This window comes from Cupressus sempervirens, chromosome 4 (genome assembly GCF_028749045.1).
Source record: "Cupressus sempervirens isolate cs-2001-9-10 chromosome 4, ASM2874904v1, whole genome shotgun sequence".
Classification (NCBI taxonomy): domain Eukaryota; kingdom Viridiplantae; phylum Streptophyta; class Pinopsida; order Cupressales; family Cupressaceae; genus Cupressus; species Cupressus sempervirens.
This window is the reverse complement of record NC_143121.1, coordinates 914,114,971-914,119,959: the sequence shown is the minus strand read 5'-3', so window position 1 is coordinate 914,119,959 and position 4,989 is coordinate 914,114,971. Positions and strand designations below refer to the sequence as shown.

Genomic DNA, 4,989 nt, shown 5'->3' with positions numbered 1-4,989 from the left:
GTATCTTTGTGACTCAATCTACCCTATCTTACTATCTATTAGAGTACATCAGGGACAAACTATAGCAAAACTAATGCTATTAACTATTGCAGAGAGTTACACAAACACAATAGAAGTAAAGTGATCAATGAACCAATCTAGTATATCATACAACAAGACTAGATTGGAATGCAAAAGATATTGCAAGTCCAAGTTGTATGGCATGCAATGCAACATATGTGCAAATGTGAGACCGCTCTCTTACTCTAGGGGAGGGACAAAGTAATCTCCATCCAAAATGCACTAAAGACAAAACAAAGTCCAAAATTTTTTTCCTCCAAAACATAGTGATTTTTTCCAAATTTTTATTCGAGAGTCATTAGATTGATCCAGTACATTTGAAGACTAGTAAATACAACATATGTGCAATGAGACACTCGCTTACTCTAGGGGAGGGATAGGGTAATCTCCATCCAAAATGCACTAAAGACAAAATAAAGTCTTAAACTTTTATTTTTTACAGAACGTAGTGATTTTGTCCAAATTTTTATCTGAGAGTCAATAGATTGATCCAGTACATTTGAAGACTAGTGAATGCTAATTAGATTTAAATAGTTAACTTGAAAAACACAAAATGGAAACAGGTTGCACCAGCCGGGAATCGAACCCGGGTCTGTACCATGGCAAAGTACTATTCTACCACTAGGGCCCATTTGGTGAGCAGAATAGAAATACGTATTCCAAAAATTTTGAATTCCTTGTTTGGATGCACCAAAACAGGATTGGAATACGAAGTAAAATAGAAATACGTATTCCAATTTTGGCCCAAAATTGGGGTTTTGCAATTCCACCCAAATAGGTGTTATTGGAATACGTATTCCTATTCTATTTTTTTTATTTTAGAAAACATAAATTTTCAAGTCCGCGAATTCCCATCAAATATTGGCTGAACCAAATAGAGAACAGGGATACGTTCTATTCCAGAATACGTATTCCTATTCCGCTCACCAAACGGGCCCTAGACGACTGGTGTGGAGATGTGAAAATGAATTGGTTGTAAGTGTTGTAATAGAAAAGAAAGTCTTGCAAAAGATAACATTACTGTTCACAGGCCTCTATAGCTCAGTGGTAGAGCGTCAGTCTTGTAAACTGAAGGTCCGTAGTTCGATCCTGCGTGGAGGCAAAGGTGATGTGGAAGCTTGGTTCAAACTGCACGGTTTGTTGTGGGCTTATTTTTTGAAATTTAATTTGGCTTATATAATTTGAATCTTATAGGGGACATTTTGTTGATTTCACACTGAACGAAAAATGTTTGAAATTTAATTTGGCTCATATAATTTGAATCATTTCACATTATAGGAGACATTTTGCTGATTTCACATTGAACGGAAAATGTTTGAAATATAATTTGGCTCACATAATTTGAATCATTTCACATTATAGCAGACATTTTGTTGATTTGACATTAAACGAAAAATGTCAAGACTGCACAGAATGCATAACAACCAAACACATAAATTAAGGAAAAAAAAAAACTCTGATGCATGTTCATAATTTTCAAAGTGTTGCTTCAGAGCTTTTTACAGAGTAACTCAGCTTTTAATCTCTCTGTAGATATGCCCTTACTTCAATGAACTAGGCCTTTTGATTTTCTAATCAGGTAAGGATATTTCTAGTTTTTTCTATTTAGGGTTTGAACAGACATTGGACAATTGATTGATTAATATAATTTCAGAGCCATTATCGCATCTTTTCTATCATATCTGTACTCATCATAATATTTTACAAACAAAATTGGAGATTTTGTTTCCTTTTCTCCCTTTCCCTGCTACTAATACCTATATATATAAAGCAATTGTTTTTCCCTATCATACTTGCATTAATAATATTCTACAAATAAAGTTGGATTTTCCCTTTCTTTTCTCCCCTTCCCTGCTAATAATACCTATTTGTTAAAGTTGTTTTATGGTTTTTGGTTTTAAAGCCTGTTAGCATGTTCACATGCTGATGCAGCAGCAAGCATGGCAAATGGAAGGAGAGGATTCCATAGTTCGCAAGGCAGTACAGCATCACTCTCATTTATTTGCAATTCACCACATATTCCCATACACAGTTGTCCAACTGGTAGGTTTTTTCCTTGGCTATGGTAGGGCTCATTTACTGTGGATTCTTGCAAGTTCAGAGGAATCGCCTTGTTGGGCTCTCCTGATAGAAGTGTGATGTGCCCTAAAAGTAGAGGGATCACCTACAATGGGCAGACTAGAATAGTGTTAATTAATTATTTAGATCTGACTTTGAAGTTGGTACCCAAAACTAGGACAAACGGAGAGTACTTTCTTACTCAGTTTAACCTACAACATCTTTTATGATCCATTGAAATAGAAAATTTGGATCTTTTCGCCCCAAAGAGTAATGGTGTATTTCTAGTTTAGGAGCATCACTGCCATGAGGAATTTTACAATTTGTCAGTATGTGGGAAAATAATCGTGTACAGTTTATCAAATATGTGTCAGAGCTTCGTCTGAAAATTTTCCTTCCTCGATTCAGATTTATAATGTTGCGTGTGACATTTTATGTAATTGGTAAATTTTGAAACTAATGCCAAAGAGTTGAACACCAAGTTTTGGGATGGATTTAGTTCTGCAGTTGAAGATATCAAATATTTCAGAGTACATGAGAAGAATCATTTTTGTCAATTTTTTTGTTGGAATAATTTACTCAACCGAAACTGCCAGTCTGTCAAATTGTCCGAGCAGTAGCTTAAGAGAATTGTTAGTGTTGTCAAAGGGAATCTGGTAGACTACTTCCACCATAGCTTGTGCTGCCACATGTATAGTGTAGTTGAGTTAAGATCCTCTCTCATTAACTTCTGCCAGCCTCTGTATATAGAGGAATTGTAATGCATTTGATGCAGCAGCCAGATCAATAACATCTATCCTCTTCAATCTGATGTTTATGCTGCTGCCATATATCCATGTTTCTTTAGTTTGGTTGCTTGTTGTTTCAATATTTTTAATATAAGATAACTATTATCCTCAACTATTTTACAGAGAAGAGGAATCCCTGCAATTGTGGGAGCAGAACTTATTAAGAAAGGAGGAAGCTCTTGGTAGTGATCATCCTAGTTTGTGCAATACACATTCAGAACTTAGCAACATCTTATGCCTATTCTGGAAATTTTGAAAAAAGTGAACTGCTGCTGAGAAGGAGCCCAGGGATACTTTCAGCTAGGGTAGTTAATGATGCACCAGAGACATCATTTACTATGTTGTCTCTTGTAACAATTCTGCATCATCAAGGGAGAACTAAAGAAGCAGAGGATTTAGCTCTAGATGCTTTGAGGATATGTGAAGCATTTTTTTGATAAAGATGCTCCTATTGTTGGTAAGTTTTTCACCCATAATTTAACAAGCTGCTATGCGTACAATCTAGAGCACTTCATATCAATGTTTCTTATCTTGAATATTTCACAAGGTCTGTAGTCAATATTAAGAAATTCTCTTTGATATACGTGACTCTGTGCTGATTTCTTGGAAAATTGTTTTCTCAACAGGGGAGGCTTGAGATTGCTTGGCATTGATACAGCATATGCAGTGGGAAAGGATGATAGAGATGAATCTCTTATGTGGAGGGTGTTACATATCCACGAAAAGAAATTTGGCTATGACAATCTAGAAGTAGTATCTACACTATAATTCCTCATCGTCTTGGTTGACAATTTGGGAAAGAAAAATCACAGAATTCTTCTCCAACAAAGACTAGCAAAGTTGAAAATAAGATACAAAAAATGATTTTCTTAACCATTAGCTGGGTACATATAGGTCTGACCTCTAAGTATCAAGAGCGAATTAACAAGCCCGATTGATTTGTACTTTTCTTTCTAAATTAGTGATTTATAGCAGAAAAGGTGCATAATCCTTTTGGCATCAAGAATACAGTGGAAATCAAGATTGGGCGATTCCTCTAACACGTCAAGGAGATTGATAACCAGTCTTGCTTCAAACATGCAGCTGAACACAATGGTTCCTTATAGTATCTGGTTTGAAGGGAAAGACGTACATTTCTGCTAAAAGAAGGCAAATACATTTCCTTTCTGTGACTGTTATTTCGAATCAACCTGATTAACATTCTAGGGTTTTGCACGTATCGGGATAGCATCTCACGAGTTCCTTCTCTCGGCCAGGGAGATCCCTTGCCTTGTTGAAGGCCTTCCTCTCCGATCAACCTCTGCCCACCAAATTCTAGTTATAGTGCGTTCAACATGCTGTATATCCAATAAGAATGTCCGATATGTCATTCTCCAACTGTATTCCAGAGCTTTATGATATGTGATGTACATTGAAAAAAAAACATCAGTTGAAGATTATATATATGAAGAATAAATATATAAGAAATTTGATTAAAAAATTGATACCATTTGTAAGTTTGTGTATTTATAGGTAATTTGACTTAAGTCCTTTGTAATAATTACTTTCTAATTGTGTTCAAGTTGTTATTTATTATCATTATGAAAAGCTTATAAAAATATAACAAATTAATTAGAAGGAACAAGATAATCCTATTCATTTGGATCTTCCTAGTTTTAATTCTCATTAAATCAAGTGAAATGAATTTATAAGATTGAATCTTTCATGAAAATTGATTTTAAAATCTCAATCATATTATATCCTATCAATATTTGTTGTTTCATAGCCACTTGGGATCAAAGGTCTTATATTCAAAAATAAAAATATGTCGACAAAGTCAAAGAATGGTTTCGAACCTATGCCATCATTTCTAGGTATATAACATAAACATATAAAGCTGATAGAATTATTGAAAATAAAATGATAAAATAAAAAAATGGTAAAGTAAAATAATACACCCAATGGTGGAGTCATATTTCATACACTTTGCCCAATTACTAAAATGAAAGCCTAGGCAATAGACATCATGTGCTAGAAGAAGTATATGTCCCTCTTATGCATTAACACTCCTAATACTCTGACATTCAAGCTTTGTTGTCATTCA

The 4,989-nt window shown here is 34.6% G+C and overlaps 1 long non-coding RNA gene and 1 other non-coding gene across 3 annotated transcripts; both read left to right on the top strand.

The window, feature by feature from the left end:
* Window positions 1-1,090: 1,090 nt before the first annotated feature.
* On the top strand, window positions 1,091-1,162 carry TRNAT-UGU (transfer RNA threonine (anticodon UGU)). Its single transcript has one exon. It is a non-coding gene; the product is annotated as a tRNA-Thr (tRNA).
* A 401-nt stretch (window positions 1,163-1,563) lies between these two features.
* LOC149564377 (uncharacterized) lies at window positions 1,564-4,290 on the top strand. 2 transcript variants are annotated; one of them, XR_016363602.1, is made up of 3 exons: window positions 1,564-1,639; window positions 3,030-3,363; window positions 3,533-4,290. It is a non-coding gene; the product is annotated as an uncharacterized LOC149564377 (long non-coding RNA). The 2 variants fall into 2 exon arrangements; XR_016363603.1 differs by lacking the exon at window positions 1,564-1,639 and adding an exon at window positions 2,003-2,103.
* The last annotated feature ends 699 nt before the right edge of the window (window positions 4,291-4,989 follow it).